We start from the raw sequence: 26,751 nt of genomic DNA, 5'->3' as shown, positions 1-26,751 counted from the left end.
TCCCACGATTAACAATTTTCTGGAGCATTAATGTCTTGTCTTTTTTGAAACAATGTTGCATTTTACTGTTACAGTGGGAGAAATAATTGTTTGATACCCCGCTTGATGTTTCTTGTAGTTGGTCACCGGGTTTTCATGCTTAGGATTGAGGCTGTGCAGGAAATTTTAGGTTTAGTGGAGCCGAGTGCATAATGGAATTTTGTTTGTAGTATAGTCCTCTGGTCATTTGCTGGTGTTGGTGATTAGCTGATGAAAATAAATGTTAAAGAAAGGAAGCTTAGAGGGAGAATATTAGTCACGACTTATTTTAAAGTTACAATCTGTTCAGACACATGGAAATAATAATGATTTCATAGATGATAAATTCTAATCAGTGCTTATCATATTTACTTTCTATTATACTTCAGTGCACCTGTGTTTCCAGGTGAGTTCAGGATTTCTTTCTTACTTTCTCAGATGCTGTTTTCGCTCGCTTTCCTGGAGATCCTATTACCAGGTGTCACAGTGTGTGTGACGTACAACCTCTCTGACCCTGAACACACACACGCTGTCTCATTAATTCATGGCCTTCAACTGCAGATTGAATTACAGCCGGTGCTGGGCCAGGATTTACTTTGACAATATCCCTTTGTAGTGGACACACCCATGCACACACACACACACACACACACACACACACACACACACACACACACACACACACACACACACAAAGATAAGCTGTGTCTGCACTGTTTCATCACACATGCGTACCCAGCCCTGTTCTTGATATCCTGATATCAGTGTTTTCTATGCCACGCTATGCTTGCTGTTATTCATTATTTATCACGACCATTAGTTTGTCTGAGATACATCAGCATCCCCCCCTTTTCCTTCACCCCCAATTTTCTGGATTCCTTTTCATCCTCCGATCGATCGCTTCCCCCTCCTCAGCTGCACAGGGAAAAGTGTCAAACCCACACAGTGATGCTGAATTACTGATGCTCCACACCACAGTATATTCCCACAGACACATGTGAGCGCACGATTCGGATCCTGTGCGTATCACGACGAGATCAAAGGCAGCGGGAACGGGGTGCAGTCCCTTTAAGAGAAGCAGGACGGGGAGGGCTGTGCATCCATAAAAGATGAGTTTATTCAGTGGCCATGCTAAGACATGGTTAGGAACGCCTCTGCACTCCAGCGTTCTCTCATATCCATCACAGGCGCTTCACACACTCATGCTGACACAGCTCCTGAAGAAGCCGAGACATGGACACGCTGAGAAGAAAGGGATAAAAACTGGACCTGAAGAAGAGAGGAAGCGGGAAGAAACAACAGCAGAAGAAGAGTGACAGGGGAAGAAAGAAGAGGGAATAAAGAAGATAAAAGAGAAAGTGTGCAGTAGAGGAAAGTGAACAGGTGCATCAAGGCGGAGAATGGGCAATTCCTCCTTCCCAGGCATGTCCCCTCTCTCTCCGTCCATTCTGTAGTTGCAGGTATTTCTAACTTGAGTGCCTTTCTCTGACGTGCTGGGGGATGCTGGGAAAGTACCGCTCTCCCTCTTCTTCTCTTCAGTGTTTTGCTGTCTGTGTTGTTTCCGCACATGTCTCTTTGCCCTGCATGTTTTATGGAAGAAGACTTTTTTGAAGCTTCTCCAAACTTATTATTTTTTATTCATTTTCGAAACAGCTTCTGATTGAGTAACCGCATCACGTTGGAATAACCAGTTTTGAGTGCTGCAGTCCATTTTGTATGTATCAAAAGTGCCTTTGAAATGCATTTCAGTGCAGATATTGAGAGGACTCTGTGTGTATTTGGGGGTGTGAATGTCTGCTGGTGTCGGTTGCGTCTGGCAGCAGTTCTTGTTTACTGCCTGAGCGGATAGGAGGCTGTGGATGTCCTGGCTCTCAGAGGCTGGCATCTGGACCGGAGTGAAAGAGTGCTATTGATGGATTTACTGAGGCTGCTGTTGCTGCTGATCAGAGAGGAGATGGAAACAGTGATACAAGCAGGAAGAGAGCTGGACATTAATGCAGTGGCTGAAAAATATAAAAGCGGTGGAGACAAAACACATCTAGTAAGCATATGTATCACCACTTTGATTCTTGGGTAGGTGGAGGAATGATTTAAGTGGATTTTTCGCATCTGCATTAAACTCACACAGGTAGCGCTTGGGTTTTTCTTAAAGTCCCTAAATAGAAGTTGGCAGTGAAGCCAAAAACTAATCTCTACTCTCCTCGTAGATTTTCAGCCATCTGGAGTTGGGAAGCTCTGCAAATGCCCGAAAGTCCACATACACTGATCAGCCACAACATTAAACCCACTGACAGGTGAAAAGACTAACACAGCTAATCTCACTGTAAGGCAGTGTGCAGCTGGTGAACCTTGGTTGTTGGCCTTCATATGGACGCTGCTGACAGTATATAAACATTGCTGCAGACCAACCCCACCCCATGTCAGCAGCACTCCCAGTTGGACAGTGCTCCCTGCCAAATCTCAAAAAATGGCTCAAGAACAGAGTGAAAAGGTTAAGGGATTAACTCAGACTCCAGTTTCCCACTCACAGAATTTCTGATCCACAGGAAACCCGTAGAGGTCCTGTATCTCTACTCCAGCTCTTTAAAGCTAGCCTAGGATATAAAGTAGGTTGTTTTATTATTGTGGTTAACTGCTTAAAATCTGGCTTTCTCTCCATACTCTAATCATTGTGTTGTTCCTCAGTGAGATAACTGATATAGCTACTGTTATATAGTTACTGGGAATCCCAAATGCGGAAAATATATAACACCGCTCTCTCAGCAGCATCGATGTTTCTAGTGAGATGATGGGAAAGAACGTGGACTATACCACCTGAGAAGACAAGAATAATGATTTATCCTTACCTTAATTAACTATAACCCAGTGGTTCTCAGCTGAACTGCTAAAACTGTATCTATCAAAACAGGTGGGCAAAGGTGGTCCCGTAGAACTTCTAATCATGTCTGTAGTAAAATTATTTGTGACCACGTTTTCCATTTAGTCAGGCAGAAATATATTTTTATTAAAAGTGAAAGGCACAAAATAAAAATAAAGACTTCATCAAGTGACCAAAACCAGCAGGGAATAGCTCCAGCAAGAAAATGGCGATACAGTGCTTCTGTTTAACGCCATAAACACGTCCGGCGGTGTAGCGGTGCTGCTCAGCGATGTGTTCTAATCTTCCACTAACAATGGTGCAGTAAGGCACAGAAGACTAAGCTGCAGACAATATGTTTGTAGGATCAATTCAGTGTTGGGTTTGTTCTTTTGTTTTTGCTTTTTTTTCTCTCTCTCTCTTCATGGGATTTGCTGGCAAGATGCAAAAACAAAGTCAACAACCCTTTAATGGCGTTCGCTCATCCAGATGAGAACATCACATTTCCTGTGATCGTTCCAAAAAGAGAAGACAGTCTGACACTTTTTCATTTTCAGGTTTTTGTCCATTTTAATGAGTTTCCAGTCAAATATAAGTACAGTTTGGACCTGATAGCAGTTTCAAAAAGCTTGGTGCTATGTTAGCTTTCATGCTAGTTGCTAGTAAGAACGCTAGCATAGCATTGAGGACACTCACGGTAAATCTTCATCAGTTTGACTAACAACAAGTTTTAAATTTTTCTCTGTGTATGTGTGTACTCCTCCTACTCCTTTTATACTTACAGTATACTTCCTGTTTTATTTTGTTGTCCTTGAGTGTCATATTTAGTTTTGACCTCCTTTCTTTATTCCACTGAGCTCAGTTCAGCCCTTTTGAAAGACAAAAAAATATTTATTGTTAACGTTAATGTTCACATGGCTTTTATTATATTTCCTTTATCCCACTGAAGTGCTTCTTGGATGGTCAAATTTCCCAAGTTGTTACGTTTTCCCACCAATTCTTTTAAACAAGAATGTAGAAATAACACGGATGCTGCAAGGCAGGTTTATTTTTACTGGTCGGAATATTAAAACAATGCATTGATAATTGTATATATAAGGTTACTATTTACCAGGATTGCTGCTAATAGATTGCTTGTTTAAAGAATGAATCACTTTATTAATTACTCTAGTTTACTCTGCATCAGAGAGCTGGAAAATCTGGATTTCTGCAAACTGCATATTCATGCAGGTGCCTGAGAGGTTCTGTAAGGGTGGTGTAAATACCTCCACTGTGGTGCCAAGTGTTGTTAAATGACCTTCTTGGTTTTTCTAAGATGACCGGGATGATCTTTCAGAGAAGATACTTATCTCTGTGATTCAAATTTAATGATAATGCACGAGAGGCACAGACTGCTGCTGCTGCTGACTGCAGGCTGGCAGAGTGCAAAATGGAGGTCTTCACTATCTCTAATCGCTATTGATTTACATGATACCCTCTTCTCTTTGCTCCCACTCTGCACAAATCTGTGTCGGAGCAAGAAAAGACCCGAGTCTCTTGAACGCGTTGGGAGACGCGGTTTGGAAAAACAGCCAGCTATCTTAAAATTCAGCGTTGGATATTGAGGCCTGTCACATCCCGCATGCCGTTTCACTCAGAAATCGCTGAGAGGATTAATTCTGAAGTGAGCGTTTTGAAACGCCAACTATACAGTCGCCCTTGAACATCTCAAACTTATCTCCTTTGTGCCGCATGACTGTGTGAGTCATGTCACCTCACTGACATGGCAGAGCCCTCCCCAGCTCCCCAGGAGGCTTTGACAGGGGCGGGGTTGCCGGGTGGCGGAGGTGGAGGGGAGCAGATCAAGCGTGCTGGAATCACAAGTGACTGGGGAGCAAAAGAAAAGGAGACGAGAGGCTGGAGGATCTGTCAGGGTGCTGAGGAGCGTCAGCCAAACAGCAGTTTTCCCACGTCAGCCTGATCAAACTTGTTGACATCTGGAAGGAGATGGAAGACAGACAGAGAAGGAGAAGAAGAGATGAAGGGCAGAGGGAGGAAGCTGCAGAGCAGAGGGTGCCGACATCAGAGAGCTGATTGATGCAGAGCCACCAGGTGAGGGTGAGCTGACTGTAATATTGACTCAGGGATGTCTGTTCTCCCGAGAGCTGCCTCGCGCTCTGGCATTCAGAGACTCTGCTGCCTTTTCATCCTCGACGTTCAAGCGTTCGACTTCTTTTCATAAGTCAAAACAACATTTTTAAGAAATGTGTTTTCAGGCACTGAAACTGCAGCTTTATAATTGTGGAAAACCATCTGAAGAAATGTCTTCAGCTCACAGATGGCGAGCGGTAAAAAGTTAAATGTCTTTTCATCGTCTACAAACATCTCAGACATGAAGGTCCTTGACCTGCTTTCTCTTTCTCAATCCCTGGATTTACTTTTTTCACACTCCAACTTTTACACTATTTTCCGAGTCGATCTTTAACATCCCCGTGAGCCCGGTTGGACTGAAATGGAAGGACAGATATTTGTTCACTTATTTACAATGAATTATTTTTAAAAAAAGTGCTGAAGTGAAAGATACTCCAGAGATTAAAGAGACTCTTTTAACCCTTGCTTTCTGTCTGGACCAAATTTGAGAAAATAAACCTAAATTTGACTGCTTTTCTTAAAGTGACCCACAAAAAGTTAAAACATGGTAACATTTTATGCTGTTGTACAAGTGCTACAAGTTTTTCAGGCTGTTCTGTTCGCGCTGTTCAGATGGATTTTAGAGCCACTGGTTTGGGTCAAATAAGCAGTCGTAGTTTCTCAGAATTGTGACACGTCTGCGTGTATTTCTGTGGGACTGTGATGGCACCTTATTTCTCCAGGTTCCTGCAGCAAGATGGAGTTTGAAGGCTCCAATAAGTCTCAGAGTAAAACATGGTGCACATAAGAAACAGAGGTCATACAAAGGTCAAAGGGCGCCTCGAGAGTGTGGGAAACACTCATCCCTAGCCTACATGAACAGGGTGTTTTAGTTGATATTGAATATTGATTATATTTTTACATTGTCAGGGGCTGGGTCTGTGACCCAGCAGGTTTGAGTTGGTTTTGTATTTTTGTGTTCTTATATTGTGTTGAAAATATGTTAAGTTCTTGTGTTGCTGCTATTAGTTAGGATTTCGTTTCATTCTAGTTTTGTCTCCTGATTTATAAGTCTTTTCTTCTCCTCTTTGTTGTCATGTCTATGTCTCTCCATGTTTCCTGTTTTATTTTGAAAGTCTTGTCTTTCTATGTTCAAAGTCGTTTTTTCCCAGTATAGGTTCTAGTTTTTGCTTACTCCCCCTGGATGATTCGCCTTGTTTTTATACTCATGTTTTCCGTCTTCTTCCGTGTCTGCATTTGGGTACGTTCCATAAACTCACCGGCGTGTCCCGCCGTGACATGCATCCTAAACAGAACAAATGAAAGTTGTTAATTTTAAAAAATGCTCTTCGTAGTCTTCGAAAGTAACGAAAGATTAATCATCAAGTTTTTAATGCCAGATATGTTGTTTACATATTCTGTAGTTTAGACTTTGTTGTAGACACATTTGTGACCAAAACAGCCCCAAACCAGACTGTGAAGGTGTAGAATATCACCAGTATGTAAGGATAAGACTCGGTTTTACTGATGAGTACTAAGAACATTAATACTGTGTATACTGACACCAGCCTCTGGAGTCAGAGTTTGTCTGACAGCTGGCTCACACTGAGCAGTATCACAACAGCGACGTGAACAGCCTGCCCATAAGGAAATATGAGATGCCAAGGATGGGAGGTAGTTGATAGCAACTCCTGAAATTCCAGAATAAGACCAACAATAAATTAATTTTGTAATCTCGTATGTGGAAATAAATAAAAATATGTCACACAGTATATCTGCGTGGCCCGCCCAAGTAACGGCGCTCCAAATCTACTTCAAAGCAACTCAACCCCATAATGCAGACACTACATAGTGGCTTAATCAGTACTAGCACACATTTCACCCTATGATGTGCTGAAGGGGCCGGTGTACTGACAAAACACCCTGCCTATCAAGCTGCCCTACTTGTTGTTACTGCTCAAAAACTCACAACGGCCATGTTTTCAGTGTTAATAGTACACGCCTATTATTTGATCCTACCCCGATCTCGTGCGTGTGAAAAAAGATTAGTATTATATGTTTTACTTCTTTATTACAGTTGATACTTGTTTCTTCTCAAGCCAACATGCGTTTTGTTTTTGTGCAAAAATACTCCAATTTGGATTCTCAGTTGAAGTCATATTTCAGGTCTTGATTTAGTACTTCTGAAAGTGAGCTCAAAGTGGCTTCTACGCTAAATATTTTCAGCATGTAGATGTTACCGACTCTTATCTGCATTGTGAAGGTGCGACACAGCTTGTATCCTAAAGTGTCTTTGTGAAGTATGAATCTTCCTGTTGTCTGAAGAGAGACTCTCCCCTTTGAAAACTGCCTTTTGAATGGAGTTCAGGACGTGAGCAGCACCTGTGGAGCTGGCAGGGAGTCTGTTTCCTGTTCAAGGACACTTTGTCGAAGTGAGCCACACTAAGTCTGCTCTCTTCAGTCCTGCAGAAATGCTGCCATTCATTCACTCGTTCATATAAAATGGATATTGATGGAAGTTCTTTTTATTGGTTGACTGTGTTATCACTGTAGAGCCTGCATTTAAGAGCTGCAGGGCTGAAACGGAGCAAGACTCTTAGCCAGTAAATGTGCATAATTAAACAATCTCGGCCTTCCCTTTGAGAGGAAGCAGTGAAACATTTATGACACAACACATCAGAGTGTAATTAACAATAAATCTCAGTTAATTTGGCTCTGTAAAGCTGACCGAGGATCTCAGCAGCCTGTCTGATTTATTCACAGAGTGAATGAGGCTTAGAAAGCTCATCAAAGCCTCATCTGAGTGGCTCAAGGTGTTCGAGACAGGATGACCTTACTTTGCTTGGCAGCTGAATTCTTGAGTCTTGCGGTGTTGATGCCTGAATAAGCCGCACAATGGCAGACCTCCGCAGTACTCCACCTTTAGATCAGCGCCACAAAAAGAAAGGATGACCTATCTGCTGGTGCTGTGATCTAAATTATAGCACAATTTAGATCATAAAGGCAGACCAGTGTTCAATGAAACTTAAACTGCACACACAGTCTGAACAGCAGTTTGTGGCAGTAATGGTTGACGTGACCTTTTCCTGTTTTATAATGCATACATTTAGTCTTTTCTGGTACCTGGTAGCACATGCTACTTGTTACCTGCCAAATTATTGTAATGGTGAGATTTGATGCTTCTATACAAACAGGAAAAACAAAGGTGACTATAAGAGCTCTGTGTGCCCCTCCAAAAAATTAAAAAAATGAGGTCCAAGACCTGGAAGTTGTCACTGTCAGATATCCAGCCTATTATTGTGTGTTGGGATGAGATTAGATGAGACTGTACAAGCTGGAAAAATATGCAACCAAATAGTGCTCTGGCCTCCAAACTGTGTGGGGAAAAAACAACCCAAAACCAAAAGAGCAAAAAGGAACCGCTGCAGAATGAAACTAGCATGCGACAGGTATGCTACAGCTATTTGCAGTCATTTGGAGAGATGAGTTAAAAGTAGGGTTTGGTGGTCTGTGCTGAACAAAAAGCGACGCACTAGAAAGTTCCTGTTTCTCAGGAACAGGTGCCCGAATGTGATGACCTGGAACCTCCACTGCATCACCCATGATGGAGAGGACTAATGTTGGAAAGTGGACATCACATCAAAAACCAGACATACAGTATTTATCTTACTGGCTTGCTTTGTCTATTACACGGTCAGACATTTACTTATATACTTACAACTACTTGCAGTTTTTACATTGTGTCTTAAAGGCCTTAATGTGACAAATCAGTTCAATTAAAAAAGGTCACGTTGTTTAAATGTGACCTTTTAGAGGCAGACCTTTTAGAGGGAAACCAAATGCTCACAAAATAAACCTCCAAATTGCAAATTAACAAAGAGATTTTATCCTCAGGTCTTGATTTGTGAAACACTGGTTTTGATCTTCCTCATGCTCCGAAGTTTGTTGAACTGGTTGGCTAAAGGTAGCAGTGACAGACAGATGGTTCATCCAATTACCTGCCAAGTATTTAATTGCCAATGATGACTCCTCAGATGGCTCTTTATAAATAAACCATCTGTCCAATCAGGTTAGTCATGATCAGGAGAGTCACCACATTAGACTGGGGTTTCTTTGCAGGGTGTTTCTGTTTTTGAGTCCCACCACACTGTTTCTAGGACACTCTTAGAGCATCAATCCATCCACTTTAAAATTTTACCGACCTGACCTGCTTTAGGGCCCGGGGTGCATGTGACTTTCATCTTGCAAGCTCGCCTAAGACTGCTGCATTAGGCCATGCATGGCAGAGAAGAGACGGAGGATCATTCTTACAGGAGACGGTTGTTATTGGATGCTGATGATCTGTCCTGTATATGAAGATAAATATAACTGGCTAAAAAAGAGGCATTTGGCGAAAAAACCAATCTCAGAATGACAAATAGGAAAGGCAGACAAAAAGCAAAGCAACCTTTTTATGTTTTTGCTGGCGACCGTGTCATCAGTATTTATGCCATCCGGCCTCCAGTTGCTATGTGGAAGACAAATGGTCAGAATAAAGCAGAGAATTGTCTCTTGGGAAGGAGATTCTGGTTGCTTTTGTTATAAATCAGCTTAATTGCAAACTACTGTGTCAGATTTTTCTCAGTAGCAGCCTGTTCCCATTTTCTCTTCCAATTGGCAGTTTCTGGACATAAAGTGCTGATAATGACCTCAGGCCTGCTAATGTGTGCACTCTGGTACGGTATTTTCACATTTAAACTCAGTGAAAGGTTAGACAGTCGGCCGTTTATCACAGTTTTCACAATAATTATACATTATTGTGCAAGGCTGGACTTTTTAAATGCACATGCTTGTAGACGTGCTTGATTACCATCATTAGTCAGTAGATCCCTGCAGTATGTATCAGCCTGAGTGGCATTACTAATGTGGCAGATGTTTGGTGGTGGACATGCAGCTCTTTAATGATTCTGCATGTTCTGTGTTTATTTGAAAATGTGTTGTGTACCACATTAAAGAGGCGTTTTTGTCCACCGGAGCCTAAAATATGATTTATTTTCATTTTCCTGCTTTATTGGGCACAAGAGGAATGCTAACAGAGCAAGAAATGGCTGAATTCTTAGGGAAAATTAAGATGTGAAATATAAACCACACCAACAACAGCAGTCATTTAGCACACAGTCGACTTGCTGTACGATTACATTAGAACTCGCAACACACGCTGACAAATGAGAATGTCAACAGTGTGGGAGGTTACCTTTGAAATTACAGAGCCATGCAGCTGCAACAGAGTCCTAATATCTATGACAACAAAGCCCACGAGGACCTCAGAGACCACTCAGTAGGAGTGGGCAAAATTGTAAACCAATTTACACATAGAAGTTTCCAGCAATGACTTAAAAATTTGGTTTAAAGTAGTTACTTAATAAGGCTGAAATTTTGGAGCTCATAACTGACAATATCCTGTTGCTTTTAAATCTAAATTATATTACAATATCTAGGATGCACCTACCTCATGTTTGTTCTGGATATTGCTCTCAAAAATATGAAACAGGAATGTAACAATGTGTCAAACTCCTGAATCCAGTTATGTTTACCAGTGTTGGGCAAGTTACTTTGAAAAAGTAATTAATTATAGTTACTAGTTACTAGTCACGTCTACTTAAAGCAAAAGCTTTATTGCAAAGGTCGTTTACTTAACTGCAAATTTTGCAAAGCTTTTTTGTTGTTGCAACATAATTTTGTGTTGACTGCTAGCAGACAGCCTCTACCAGCACATCCCGTCTTTTGCAAATTCAATCGATGTTAACTGGGCAACTTGATCCCCACCGACCAGCCTGCAGTTGTGTTACCCATTGTGGTGGTCTTCAGCTGCATTGTCCTATGGTCAAACTGGTTTCAGCCATGGTTTTGCACTGTACCTGTCATGGGTCATTTGACCCAGCGTTTTGAATTTTGATATATTTTGATGTTCACGGTTTATGTTTAAGTTCATTAGCTTATCTAAGTTCAATTTTGCCTATGTTGCCCTGTTATAGTTCATTGTTTATTAGATTCCCCTTGTGTCTTCACCCCTGTGTTCAAGTCTCCCTCGCCTCTCATGTGTTTAATGTCTGCGTATCTTATGTTGCCAAGTTCGTGTTGTCATGTCTGCGCCCCATTATGTTTCCTGTTTTATTTTAGAGGTCTGGTGTCCCGTGTTCATTGCGTTTAGTTTCACTGCCAATGTAACGTCGTTATGTTCATTCTAATCAGCTGCTTCCCCGTGTGTTTCCACTTCCCCTGATCACCTCCTGTGTGCATTTAGTCTGTGTGTTTTCATTCATTCCTTGTCAGGTTGTCAGTTGAGTTTTCGTCATCTCTCCATGTTCAGGGTTTTATTCTTTGTCTTTTGTGTTTAGAATTTAGTTTTGCCTCAGTGTGCTTCTGCCTTTGGTTTTGTACCTTTTCCCAGCCTCAAATAAACGGTTCGCCTTTTGTTAAATTATATTTTCGTTCCAGTTCCTGGTTCGCAGTTGGGTCCTCTTCCTCCCTCCACACGGTCTGCCAGTGCAAACCGTGACAGCACCTGTTCATGCATCTTAACTTAAGCAAAACTGCCATGACTTTGCAGGGGTGAATCAGGCTGTAGAGTCATCTACTAAGACGTTTGGTGGGTTGCTCCTTGGCTGCTTAAATCCACACCAAAGTTTCCTTTGCAACCCTGAGGTGCTCCTGATGCGTTCATTGGAGCATGAATGTAAGAAAGCACTTAGACATAGAAAGAAAAGTGCTTGTATGAGTGGGTGAAACGAGACATAATGTATGAAGTGCTTTGAGTGCTCCAGTACAAAAGCACTATATAAGAACCAGTCCATTTACTACAGGTAAAACTGCACACTTTAGCTCGCCAGGCTGAATGACCTTTGCACAAAAACTGCACTGCACCAAAACAAGTGTTAGGACAAACAAGATAAATGCTTCTTTGGCCAATGATTCATTGTTAATGGGTGTTAGAGGAGCTGAATTTCATTTCCATTCCATTGTTTCTGGTTCCCATGTTGCCGTGTCTTCCCCTTTACACGTGTGTTGCCTGAGGGCTGCATATGGGTAACTTCTGTGCTCCTCCTGTAGGCTGCACAATCGCTGACCTCCTTTCCTCCTGTGGTTACATTTTCAGCTCAAATATCACTGAACATAAACCTCTCACCCTGCTGTGTGCTGACGATGTTTGTTTAAATGATCATCACTGTCGCTGATGTTCTTCCTGGTGGTTGCTAACCAGTCACTGGGTTTTTGCTCCTTCCTGCCTGTCAAAGATTGTCGTTCTCTCAGGCTTCGTACTCATGCTTTGCAAAGCTGCTCCAAATCTATTAGAACCATTTCCACGTCCTGATTAGCTCTTACTGTGACTTGCAAATTGACTTTGGCATGTAAAATTGGTGAAATGCCTCTTTAACTCCCACCAGGGACTTGTTAAATGTTAACAGCTTGCAGACCTTTTCTCACAGCACACTTTTCTTGCCATTGTCCCTTTCCGTGGTCTTCATATTGTGCATGCTGGAACACTGGAGAGCTCGTAAATGTTATTAGCTATACCTGTAGCTGTAGAAGGTCAAAATGCCTGCCGTGAAAAGGGTCTATTAACTTTTTAACTTCTTTAATATACATGATTATTATATTAAAGTTCACAGTAAGGCTCTCTCTTGTTTTAAATCTCAGTTGTTGTTCGAGACAGAATCCACTGTTACACTTTAAAGGCTCCTTTGAAGCAGGCCCAGAGTTCCCAGCTGTGTATATTTAGTTGATGTTTGATTCCTAGCTCATCAGACACGTCGGCCAATCAGCTCGTCTCTGCAGCTTTCTCGTCTCCCTCAGCAGTCGGGGTAAATTTGAGAGCAGCATATGTTTTTACACAGGTGCTCTTGCATTCTTCCGCACCGTCTCTGGAGACGTAGCTCAAACGGTCTTTGTTGTAGCTTTGAAATGCTATAGGAGAGGCGTTTAAAACCATCATGGAGAAATGTGTATTCGAGGAGGTTATTTCAAGGTCTTCCTGCTGCTGCTGTCACATACTCTCCGGGTGCAGTAGGAAATTCATAGACTAATTTGACAGCGCTCCCTGAGAGACTGACTCAGATATTCATCTCCAGATTTTTACAGCTGTAATGTTTTGTCCTTGATAAGGACTGCTATTTCCGTGGTATCTCAGGTAGAGAACAGCCTATCAGATGGCATTGCTGTCTCACGTCAGGTCACAAAAAGCACAAAGGAATCTGCTTCCAGGAGACGCACACTGTCACAGGTAGTGAGTATGCTGCAGGAAATGCCTCAATGTGTTTGTCTGTCTGTGTGACATTGATTTGGACTACAAGCACAACACCGCATGTTGTTTCATATATTCACAATTAATTGGGCACGCTCAGCGTGTAGCCAGACCCACTCTGACACCATAAAACATATTGCATACTGTTTCTTTAAAGGACAGGATTATATAGTGAATTTTGTAACCTGAATTGCACAGAAATTGATTTTAGAGATGAGAGCGAGTCTTGGTGTGTGACAGTTTGTTTTCTACTCAAAGTGAAAAACAAAAAGCAGCTTTTACACGTCCGCTGCAGATATCTGCGAGAAAAATGAGTGCAAACAGAACATAATGTTAAAGAACAACATATTGAGCTCCAACACAATGACTCCCTGTTCCAAGCATAGACTGCAGTTAAAAGATGGGAATAGGTGCCCTGACCCTCCCTTCTCTCACCAGCAGAGGGCAGATCCTCTGGTTAATAAAGGAAGTTTGACTGCCGAGAAGTACACAGGAAACCACCGCTCATTTGGTTTGTGACCTCAGTAAAGCTGATGAGCTAGTTTCATATCTTATTGTATATAATGTGATATTAGTTATTTAAATTACGATGTTATTCTACGCTTCACATAGGATAAGTCGTTAAAGTAACGAGTTTGGTCTTGGTTTCAGTGGCATCCACTCTGACCAAAAAACTCCATGTAAAACATTTTTTTTAAATGAATAAAACTATTATTTTATTTGAAAGTTAAATACATTTCTAATGGACAGCAGGGGGCGTCTCCTCCATTTTCAGTAAGATATCTAGTTGTGAAGAAGTCACTGTGAAAATTTCTCTCAGTTTCCTTGATTCATGACCTCAGTAAACACTTAACTGAGACTGTAAAATCATCAGTAACAGCTTCAGGTCTGATTGAACATAAAACAATTTCTAAATTATGATTTTTATTAGTGCAGTCTGATGTTTACAAACAAATGGTTTATGTCATGGTGGCTACTTCCATCTTTTATATACAGTTTATAGTTTCAAGTTTTCTGCAGCTCTCAATCCAAGAAATGTCGGCTTTTTGAAACATGACATAACAATTAGAATCTGCTACAGCTGGCTTATTTGTGCATATTAACCTATATGTTTAAAGGTATAATATGGCGCTTTTGTTAGTTTGTTTGTAGAGAAAACAAAGCAGAAAATTATAGTATGGAGTAAAAAAGCACAAATAAAGACTACACACTGCTGTACAAGTCTGCAGAAAGGTGATGCACTGCTATTTGTCTGCTATGCATTGTTGTTGTGGAGTAAAACTAACGAACAACCAGCAGACACTGACACTTAATTAGAGAATTTCCTGATGACTAATGCAGTAGTTGGACAATTCTCTTCTTCTGACAGACTCTTAAAGCAGTCAACATCGAGAACAAGCTTATGGGCAGTTTCAGCTTTGCCCATACAAATATTTGTATGTATTTAAAAGCCATCTGAGACTTTAAGCCACATTCATCAGTAATCAAAATGTGTTTAAAATGCAGCTAAAATCTGAGGCTCTTTGCTTAACATCACAGCTGTAGCTAACATTTCAGTGCCGGTCTTTGCAGCACAGAAATGGATTGTGTTCATTTACGAATCCATTTCCATTCTTACATTACATGCTGGCATGTTTGCACAAGTGAGGAAATGAAATGGACTTTGAACCTGGCAGGTAACTAAAGACCTCAAACTCTACATTGATGATCTCAGGTCACCGTATCTCGGTCTGTGAAGAAAGAAGAGTAAAGAAAATCTTAACAGATTAACTTTAAAGAAATACTTTATCTTCTGAGATATTTGCAGTCTGTGTAAACAGCCTGCTTAGATGCCGCCATCTGCTTGCACACGTCATGCGGTTGTATGTGGAATTGTTGTGAGCAGTTTGTGTTTCTACATGTGCTATACGACAGCTCAGATCTCCCTCTGCTCCTTGGTATCTCTTAAGCTGGCGTGACAGCTCCGACACGTGTCCTCCGAAAGCAAACTCTGCAAATACCGCTCGGCAGCGCTGATGCCTAAATTACAGTGAGCAACAGTTAACGAGCTGCTCATTAGCTGATTACACAGAGTAGCCCTCCTTAAACCCTGATCAGACTGTGAAATGAAAAGCTTCTGTCCTCTGGAATAATGGATCTCTGAAATGAGGAGAGAGACTTAGAGAAGGACAGAGGGAGGAGGAGGTGATATCATTAGAAAAAGGCTGTGAGGTATAAAAAAGTTTAGAAGACAGACTTGGAAAACTTTGTCATAAGAGTTAATACCGGCAAAAAGAATCTCTAATGCATTTAAATCTTTTAAAATGATATCTGCTTGTTAAATGAAGACATATCGATCCAACTGTGCTGAAAGAGGTTCGTTTGTTTAAAAAATGCTAAATGTTGCAGTGCTTTGTCTCTCTTTATATATAAAAAAAAGCTAGCACTAATCAAACATGTTTTTAAGCTAAGTTTGTGAAAACTGATGAAGGTCCGGGCACCGAATATTTAAACTCCTTAAAGAAGAATCAGTTTTTGTCCAACTAAGAGGTAAGATTAGGATCGGGTCATATTGACTGACTTTCTCTTACCTGCATTTGAGCTCATTTTCGGTGGGTGTTTTTCTCACCACATGATGGAATTTCTTCTTGCCAATCACTTTTATTGAGAGCTATGTTACCCTCCTCCTAAATCTTTACTGTGCTGGTGTGTTTATATTATCCCAAACATAGCTGTAGCTAGCCACCGGGTAAAGATGACCATACAGCGCCCCAAAAACTTAAAGGAACACTTTGAAAACACATCAGATCTCAATGGGAAAAAGACGTTGGATACGTTGTTGGATACTGATTTGGACTGGGTAATGGGTTAGGAGTGAAAAAAATGACACATTGTTTGATGGAAATTAAAATGAAAACCGACAGAAGTTTGAATTCACAGATACTTAGAAAATCAATGTGAAAAATAAAAGATTTGGCAGACCTGTTCATTTTGTCGAAATATCATCGCAGGTATTCGGGAGTTCACATGGCCCTACATGCTTGTATCCATCCCTGACAATGCTCCTAATGAGATGATGGATGTTGTGCTGGAGGATCTCCTCTCAGATATTGATCAGGGTATCGCTGAGCTCCAGGACAGTCAGAGGTGAAACCTAGAGGTGTCGGTTGAACCGAAACATAATGTCTCATGGCTGTTCTGGAACCCAGTGGAACCCACTGCATCAGTGTAGGGTCTGACAGTGGCCCAAGGATTTCATCCTGATACCTGATGGCAGTCGGGTGCTGTTGGCCAGCCTGTAGAGATCTGTGTCCCTCCGTGGACCATCGATGATGGTCCAAGTCTTCCTCAGACCCTTTCTAAACCTGCTCTTATCTGTGAAAAACACAGTTCTGCCAATTGTGTTATTCTGTGGAAAATGGCAGTCGGGCTCCACGGTGCCAGACAATAAGCAAAGTGAACACTAAAAGAGGTCGAGCCCTCAGGTTTGGTGAGAGATATTCACACCAGCATCCTGCTAGAGGTCATTTTGCAGCTCTGGCAGTGCACAAAGGAGCAGATATCAGATCTGATGGGTTAAGGACCTTCTACAGCTCTCCTGGAGTAACTGCCTCTCTCCTGGAATTTCCTCAATGCTCTTGTCTTCCTTCGTTGCTGCTTACATACAGAGTTAGTTACAAGTTATCATCTTTAGTTAGGAACTATCAGCTTTTTCATGGATACATGGATGTTAAGCACAGAGAACATCCACACTGATAACTTTATTGGAGCTTAAAGGATTTGAACTGTTCTGTGTTTGTTTGCTTTTAGGAACCAAAGGAGCATTTGAACCTGGCAAATGACACATTTAAGTTTATGCATTGTTTTGCATTTACAAGTAGAACAAGAGCTTTCATTCCAGGCTGTAATATTTCACATTCTATAGATATACTTAACACGGTGCACTTTCTGTGAAAAAAAGGTGACGCCGTCATTCCCAGTGTGGCTCCAGCCTGTGGTTGTGTCAGTGCCACCCCAGCCTACCCTTCAGCCATGATCTTGGCTGAGAGTCTTACCCAGTTTTCTTTTTACTGCTGGTCAGAAACAACTAGTACCGGTAGTTTGACTGTTACACAAAGTAAAAAAGAGATTTTTCAGTCGAAAAATAATAAAGAATGAGGCCGAACGCCTGATAAGAAAACTAATCAGTACTTCCAGCTTTGAGAAAAGAAAATCTGTTGAAATAAATCACACAGATTAGCAACTGCAGGCAATTCTTTTCCTATCAGAATCCACCTTTAATCATTTGGGGACTTGTGCTGCAGGTTAATTTATGGTACAGCCAAGTCCTGAAACCTCTTAGCATTTAGTCTTTTATATTTCTTTAATGAAAACATCAAACAGAGATTAAAACCACTGATGGGTGAATGTCATCACTCCCGCCGTTACAATGCAGTGTTCTGTTGGGAAATCTTTGGTCCTGGTGTTTACGTGGATTTCTGTTGTGAGCACAAATCTTTTGCTCTAGTTATTCTCAGTGTCAATGTTTGCAGCCAGATTTACATTTGAGGTTATGATGCTGTACTGCAGGATGAAGCAGACAGAAGCGCCTCAGTTTACTGCTGTTGCTTCACGGTGCTTCACTGCTTTTCTGGGGCTCTTATTTCACAGCTGTCTGAGACCGTAAGCACTTCCCAGGTTTTATTAGATGCTGCTGCTTAAGGTAATAAACAAAGTTTGTTTTGGCTCAGTTAACCATAGCATCATGTTCGTCCTCAGATACTAACTTTCAGGTTTCGTCTGATGGATGGCTCTGTCTTATGTTTCAAACTATTTTTGGAAGTACACATTCACGTTCTAAATGAACATGAAATTGCATCATTTATTTTGTGCTTTGTAAAGGTTTCTCACTTTTCCACTGCAGTCCAAGCTGGCAGAGAGCACTGGGCAATGAGGCACTTGGATGCATTTGCTGCAGTCAGAATTGCAGGTCACAGGATGCCCAATGGCTTTTTTCCATACATATATAAACAGCTTAGAAATTATTTTTCATGTGTGGAGAGCTAGCAGGAAGTCATTTCCCTCAGCTGGGGAAAAGCTGGATGTAAAATCTTTCTCTCTTTCATTCATTCACCACATCAGGTTTATTAATAGTGATGGCTAATGTTGAGTTTTTGCAACCAAATGCGGTGAAATGACTGTAATCTTCACATCTATAACATGTAGCACACTTTCTGACATAAGCAATGACTTAAAGTGAGTAAACTGTACTTGTTTGAGCGGTTTTAATGTAACATTTGAACTTTAATTTACTTTTAGATCGAACTTTATGCAGTTTTTTTTTTTTACCTTATGAAATGTTAAGAATGAGGCTGGACGATTCTGGCAATTATAAAACCAAGATAATCAAACACAAGTGTTTTCCGTCACAGTGACGTCTTTTCAACTCTCCCTAAAAGCACAAACTCACTAAGAGTTTAGTTCTTCTTGAGCCAAGATGACCCAAAGAAAGCCTTTGGTCACCAGCATCCATCTAGAGGAAGTAATTCACAAAAGCTCGGGTGTCCGCGAGTCTCTCAGCTGGTCTGCTTTCAGCAGTAACATGACCAAGGAGATCTGACAAAACATGGAGTGATATTACATGCTCATTGGCTGATGACAATCCCACAGCAAAGTATAATCCTCCTTTTTCTTCTACTGATTAAGTCAACAGACTGCACGCCACGGATTGCCTGGTCGGTTGCATCACTCGATGAGTCAGGAGAGTGTGACCTTCACGAAAATCATAAACCGGGCAACAACGGAAATGGCTACACGAAAAACATCACTGTGGTCCGTGAGTCTAAAAAAAGCCACATGCAGAGCGGTGGTACCATCGCCTCCATGTCCTCCATTGTTGTGTTGCGTACAAATGTCGTCACAGGACTTTCTGCTGTATTTCTATAACAACCCTTTGCACATAAGGTGGTACTTCATTGTAATGAAAAACAACCAAAACAGAGTAGACAATGAGACCAGCAGGTACTAGTGGAAAAGGGCTATTAGAGTCACCACTTAACCTAACCTCAGTAACTGCGTGGGAAAAGACACGTAGCCACATGGTGGAGTCAAACCCAGGACCTTTTTGCTGTGAGGCAACAGCACTAACCATTGCACTACTGTGGCGCCCGGATTACAAAATAAACATAATTTTGTTGTCAGTAAGACTTGAAACCAGCAGGTTAGACTGTATCATGAAAGTATTTACTGAGGTCACAGAAGCAAACAGATGTTTTCACCTCGCTAACCGTCAACATCACAAGAGCCATTTTAGCTCCTCCAATCAAACAACAGGAGTTAAAGCGCAGCACACGCAGGTGTTGGGGAACAGATAGGTGGATGACAGATGTAAATGGGATTGGGAGGATAAATGATCACATATAGTATATGTATTAGTAAGGTTATGGTTAACTCTCATTTTAATGTGTGGCTGCGAGCAGCATTCGGCTGAAGAGCCACATGTTGCTTCATAGAAAGTAGAGTCGCCCCCTGCTGACCTTTAGAGAGAATACAGATGTGTAAGAAAAGAGAATATAACTTTCTTATAGTTAAAACAGGTCCAGCAGCAAATAGCTTTACTACTTTCTCTCATGTGTGTTTGTATATAGAGCTATGTGATTAAAGCAAAACCCATAATTACTATGTATATGTTTTGATTGATAAGTGTAATCTCGATTACTTAAAAATTATTATTAATTACCTTAAAATAAATGGTGCATTATTAAACTTAAAGGACATGAGCATTTCTACAGGGGATTTTCTGAAACTTTAAAATTAGTCTGATTAAAAAAGTAATGAAATAAATAAACAAGGAAGGAGTTCGACCCAGACCTGTAAATGTTTTTGACCACAGGTAATGATTGTTCCACAGGTTTAGGTATCCAAACCTACTAGGACTTAATTGTTATAGATCTTGTTGCGAGTGAGTCTGGACTTGTGGCCAAAGAGTACCTTTAAAAAATGGCAAAAAAAAAGTTAGTCATGTTATGATGCTTTTCTTTTTTTCTTAATAACTGAGAGTTGAGTTCGTAATGGAATCTGATTAATTAAGAGTGTGGTCGATATCTGAGTGCAAACATGGGGATATGACTTTCTGCCACTGCTCTTCTCAATCCCTGCCACCCGTTAATCAATCAAATTAACTGATGGATGAGTTTGGTGTTTGTATATTCTCTCTATGTGGGTCACTTTGGCTCTGCTTCGCTCCGGTCTATTTGGGTCAGGTCTGGCAGGGCTTAGACTCCCATCTGATTAGGTCTTTTTTGGAGGGAGGGGGGATTAATCTATACATGCCAGGACCAGTCAGATTTTCCACAGTAGTGAATCTGCTCATAGTTTGCACATAGAAACAGAATGTAGCGCACTACACAGTAAACTGGGAGGGATTTTGGACACGGATAATGAAGCATGAGGAAGCCTGGGAAGCAGTTTTGGCAGATGCACTTCAGCTGGTCGAAAACGTCCACCGTTGCATATCATCGTCTGTTTTATGGACAACAGCCTTTTGAACTTTATTACATATGCATTTATTGTTGTGTAATATTATCACATCTAAGGCAATTGTTTCCCTTTCACTCCTGCACTGAAACTAGTCGAGTGCAACTTTCACTGTACTGAACAGCAGATTTTCTTTTTGTTTTTGGATCACTGGGCTGGATGTTTGTTGCTGAATTTCATGTTGTTTGTTCATGTGTGGGAGCTGATTTAAGATTTGGATCTTCAAACACGGAGAAGTGTGAGGGGAAGCATGCCTATAAGCCTCCGCGATGTAATCAGCAAACAGTTTCTCGGTTGTATTTTCTCGGTCTCTTCCACTTGTCTCGCTACATGTCTTGCACATAAACACAGCTACAACCCCTCTCCTCCAAAACGCACACACACACACACACTCACAGGATCTCATCTTTTTCTGTGCAGCCCTCGCTTTCCTCAGCAGCCTTGGAGAATGATTTCATTGGGATGACAAGTGTGCCTCTCCCTCCATATTTCTGCCACCCGGGCCCCCAGCCTGCATCCAAATGCAGCATGCAGCACCATAGGTCCTCTTCTTTTTTTGCCTCTCCCCTTCTTCTATCCCTGTCTGCCCGATCTGATTTTAGCTCTGCTAAAAGTAACATTTCCTTCCAATCACAACAACGCCAGGGTTTACTTTCCTTCTTCTCCCTTCCCCTCACCATCCCACTTCATCCCCCACTGTCCACTAAGCAGAAAATGGGTGCAGGCGCTGTTGCAGGCTATTATCTGTTTGAGATATCTATCTTGATAATTGACCAGTGAGGGTAAACGTGATGGTGATCGGCGTGACGCTAATACATTCTGCCAATTTGACGTACTCATAATCCGCCGGGCTCCAGTTTCCATCCTGCAGCCATCCCAGCGAAGCGAGTGGTTTGACATGTTGGAGCTCTGTAGCATCATGGATACACACAGAGTAGGCTGAGAGTGTGGGGGTGGGTGGGGAGAAACTCTGGGGCTAAATTAGGAATCGGGAGCGTTTGAGTGGGCATGAAGGAAGAGGAAATTGGTCTAAACATGCAAAGAAACACAGACACATACAAATGGATGTAGCTCTGACAAACTGAAAGCCCAGCTAGAGGAAAAAGGCATATCTTAACATCATGACCAATTTGCTCTCTATGCTGCTGATTGCTCTTGCAGCAGTGAATAGCAGTGAAAGTGACTGACATAAATAGGCAGCATGCAGTACATCTGCAGCCAGTGAAGAGAAGATGTCTTTGACTCGTTCCACCTGGCACGACAGCTGGATTTAGCGTAAAAATACCTGAGCAGCTTAAAGAAGGCCTATTCTGCTTTTACTTATTTTTTTTATATATATGCAGCTGCAACGCTGTTATGTTCAAGAGTTCCTGAACCCACGCAGTGATTTCCGGTATAAAATGCCCAAGAGCTTGAAGAGAGCCATCTAAAACGGGCTTTCAGTCCTGAGAATTAACAGGATCAAACTCATTTTACTTCATGGGCCACGCATGTTAGTGGACCAGGCCAGTGGAACAACTGCAATATTGGCCTACAGCCCAGATATCCATAAAAGTTGGGATGCTGTGTAAATGTAAACGAAATGCAATGATTTGCAAATCTCATACGCTCATATTTTATTCAAAACAGAACACAGAAAACAAATGTTTAAACTGAGACATTTTAATATTTTATGAACTATATTAACTCAGTTTGAATTTGATGGCAGCAACATGGACTGGGCCAATAAGAGACTGGAAAATGGTACTACAAAGTAGGATCATAGGGATGTACTACGAAGTAAGATTTGAGGGTGAGCGAGCTGTGTCGAGCTTAAAGTCTGAGCTTTTTGTGTCACAAAAGTGGCTTTCTTTTTACCTTAATCACCATGGAAACTTATGCCGAACACATAACCTGGTCGGGAGCAGTATATTTTCCGAGTTTCGGTTTAAACTCAGCTGGAAGTGCCACATTTTCACTGGTCCATTTATTCACAGCGTGTTGTAAGTGTAGATTCACTGCTGGGGAAATATGTTTTATATGGGCAAGTTAAGCTGTACTAAAACCAGTGAACGAGGCAGAAACCGTGCGTGTATTAATTTAGTGATGCAGAAAATGTCTTATACTTGATTCTAATCTGCTGCCGAGTCTCTTTAACACTGCTGGAAATGCAGCTCCCAGTACACAGCACACACCATAAATACCTGTTCAATCAATTCAATTAATTTCACTTTGATTTGCCAACAACTAAAATACTTTCCACATCTCTTTATTTGGCTGTGAGACTTTAACCTTTAATGTTTAAATGGGTCCAGTGTAAAGTTTGAGAGCCCTAATGTGCGGTGCTCACCTTGGAAATAAACAGCAGCACTGAGAGCTCACTCGGTGCTAAAATAATTAACTGGAATGAAAACGTTTATTTTACCGCTATGTGTGATAAACGATTTTCTGCAGCATTAATTTCTTGTCTTATTTGCAACAGTGTTGCATTTTACTATTTGATTTTTTTTTTAGCTTCGTTATAGACCTTTAATCACCGTTTTATCATCTGATAGCATCTCTGATGGTGGCGCTCATAGAGATCATTTTGTGAGAAATAATACCTCCAAAACAGCCGTTTTTATGTGAGCTCACACAGAGCCTGAAGCAGAGAGCCCAGCTTAACAGGGAAAGTTGATAATCACAGTCAGGATAACAGTTAGCTTTAACTGGGGTTTTAGGTTTTTTCAAGCCAACAACACAAAGACAGTCATGATGAACTTGGTTCATAGTATAACCCTCGGGCATGATTGGGTATAAAAAAAGAGTTTCTTAGAGAGCCCGGGTTTCTCAGAGGCAAGGAAGGTCAGATATTCACAAATCTACAAAAACCTGCATCTACAAATTGTGGAACAATTTTGGAAAAAATTCTTCAACATATAATTATGAATATCTCATCATCTACGTAATCAAAAGATTCAAAGAATCTAGAGACATTTCTGTGTGCACGGGACAATGCAGAAAATCGTTTTTGGATGCTCGTGATCTTTATGGCTGCTTTAAAAACAGACATGATTCTGACATGGAAATCACTGCATGGGCTCAGGAAAGTCCAGTTCGCTCTGCTATTCACAAATGAACATTAAAGCTTTTGTATCGTTATAGATGTTGAAACATGTTTTAATCAAGTTGGTACGGTTGTTGTCCTTAGTTGCAGTAATAAGCTGACAATACACTTTAGCTGTTAGCAGTGCCGTTCATTTTACCTGAAACCTTGAATCTTGCTAATTATGTCCCTCCATCTATTTTCTATTTTGCTATTTTGTTCACTTCATTTTCCTCCGTCTCTTCCTCACATCTTCAGAACTGCTGCATTTATTTTTAGTTTCTTTATGTTGTTTTCTCTCAGCTTTTCAGCTCTACCTTTTGGTCACTTCTTCCACGCTTAACTTTTTCTTCATGGTGCACGAGCGCACAGCGAAGGTAGGGGAGGGTGCAGTCGCATTAAGAGATATGATTGGGTATTCCAGTGTTAACAATGCAAATGAACAAATGGACTGCTGTCACTGTTTGGTGCAGAGGCCCTTCAAGACAGTCCATTAGCCCAAAGTCAGATTACCAGTCCCGCCCTGGGTGGGACTACATAAGTGTTCCTTTTCAAGCATTAGTTAGGAAATTCACTTTGGAATTCTTAGTTTTGAAGATTTTCCCAAAACCTCAGGAACACGGTGGCAATATTAAATCTATTTAACTGCGGTGTACTTCGTTTATAACCCAATTGTGGCATTTTACTACTTATCTTTAAAAAATCACAATGGTAACATCAGTATCAAGTTCTCTTGCTCATTAAAACCTTTAACTGTCTACAGTAATGTGTCTTTAAAAAAGTCTTATGACTTTATGTTATACAGCTCAATATAAAATCTGTCTGCTCTAAAATCGGATTTTCACTGCAGGGATTGGTCCTCATTCAGCTGCAGGAGCGTTAGTAAGATCCCACACTGTTCTTGGGTGATGAGGCCTTGCTCTCAGTTGGTGTAAAATATAATTGCATAGTGTGCGGGGTTGGAACTGATATTAATGATCTTCAAATGTCTTATTTTTCCCCTCCAGCAGTCTCAAAGTCAAATATATTCAGCTTGTTATCACAGAGGAGTAAGAAAACTAGAAAATATAAAATTTTATGACACAGAATTGGATTGTGTGGTGGAAACAAGGCAGAGGTCGCACACGTGTAGAGGAAAGGAGACGCACTCATGCTTTATTATATAAATAATACCACATACAGATGGGGAAATAATTAAAAAATAATTAATGCTCGTTTACAAAGAAATTAACAGTCTCTAATCTTTACTGTAGTTTATTTTTAATGCAGAGAGACAGAAAATCAACCAAAAATATACACTTATACAAACTTAAACATTTATTTGCATGTCATTAAATGAAATCTGTATTTGAATCCTGGCTCTTGAGCTCTTACTCAAGATAGTTGACTTGCTCAAGTCTGGAGTGGTCTACAAGACCATCAGCAAGAGAAGCTTGGTGGGACAGTAATAACTGCTGCTGCGATTATTTGAAAGTGGAAGAAATATAAAGTGACCATCTGTCACGGTATTTTGAGTTTATTGTGTTTTGATTTAAGTTTTCATCAGGGATTGTGTTCTTGTTCTCTTGTCATGTTATGGTGATGATTATGATTTCTATTATTAGAGTTCCATGTTTCTGTTTATCTGGGTTTACGATGTGAGTTTAGTTTCATATGTCATTTCCTGTCTGTCTCTCAGTGTCAGGTCTGCGTCTTGGTGTGGTGTTCTCATTTCCTGTTTTATTGTGAAGGTCTGGGTCTCATGTGAGTGTGTTCAGTTTTACCTTTGTCTCGTCTTGTTGATTATTCCCAGCTGTGTCCACCACCTGTGTGTAATTCCCCTGTGGTTCTCTGTGTATTTAAGTCATGTCTTCCGTCATTGTTGTTGCTGGTCCGTCTGTGTATTCCACCCTGCGTCATCTGTGTATCTACCATGTCACATCCGTGTGCTCTCCCTGCTGTCCATCATCATTCTCCTCTGCTCGTTCTCATTCAGGTTTGTGCTTTGTAGTTTAGTTGTTTCCCAGTATAGTTTAGTTCCAGCTCCATTTTCCGTTTGTATTTACTTTCATGTTCAATAAACCACCTTTACACCTTCACGACTGCCTGCACTTGGATCCTCCTTCATTTCCTCCACACGGCTCACCTCACTCGCCGTGACACCATCAGTCATCCTCAGTCTGGAGCTCCATGCAAGATCTCGCCTTATAGGGTGAGAAAGATCATGGAAAAAAAATGGTGGATCAGCCCATAAGTACACGGGAGGAGCTTGATTAATGGAGGCTGGAGACAGCTGTGACCACAGTCACTAAGAACAGCATTGGTAATGAATGGAAATCTTGCAGCACCTGCAACATCCACACGCTCAAGAAGGCACCTTTAACCTCCTAGGACCTGGCGTCCACATATGTGGACATCACATTTTGGGACGTCTAGACCAAAATACTTTACATTACGAGGACATTATACTGCCACTGTTCTATCAAAATTTGAAACAAATGTCCTCATATGTGGATCTCATTTTTCTCAAAAAACAAAAATTACATTCTTTAGGTCCCAAGCAACCCAAATAGCAAAGAAAATTAAAAATGCATGCCATGAAAGAGTTCGGGTCTTAGGAGGTTAAATGATCCAGAGAAGGCTCGGGAGAAAGTGCTGTGGCCAGATGAAACCAAAATCGAACTCTCTGGCATCATCTTGAGCCGGAAGAGAAATATGTACGATCCAAAGAACACCATCAGCACAGTCACTTGATCTCCATGTTTTTAATTTAGCTGCTGTTGACTTCAGTTCTTGTTTTGATCTACTGTGATCATAAGCTCATGTAACTTCCTTCTCCAGCTACAATTAAGGCGGTGGTCTGACAGACCGTCAGAACCTCTAACTTGAGGGTGTTACAGAAATGAGTAACGGGCCCTTGGCTGATAGGCCACTCCTCTGCTAAGTTGA

General features: G+C 41.1%; 1 protein-coding gene across 4 annotated transcripts in view; it reads left to right on the top strand.

The window, feature by feature from the left end:
- The first annotated feature begins 1,177 nt into the window (after positions 1-1,177).
- The window catches only part of LOC309712267 (SRC kinase signaling inhibitor 1-like), a 144,656-nt gene continuing 119,082 nt past the window's right edge, over positions 1,178-26,751 (top strand). For all 4 annotated transcript variants that reach the window (XM_082542931.1, XM_082542929.1, XM_082542930.1 and 1 more), the window contains exon 1: positions 1,178-1,478. The gene's annotated coding sequence lies outside the window, so the exon portion shown is untranslated. The remainder of the gene's footprint in view (positions 1,479-26,751) is intronic.

This window comes from Aulonocara stuartgranti (assembly GCF_965226115.1).
Source record: "Aulonocara stuartgranti genome assembly, chromosome: 8".
NCBI lineage: Eukaryota > Metazoa > Chordata > Actinopteri > Cichliformes > Cichlidae > Aulonocara > Aulonocara stuartgranti.
The sequence above is the reverse complement of the archived record's forward strand: the minus strand, read 5'-3'. Positions and strand labels throughout refer to the sequence as shown.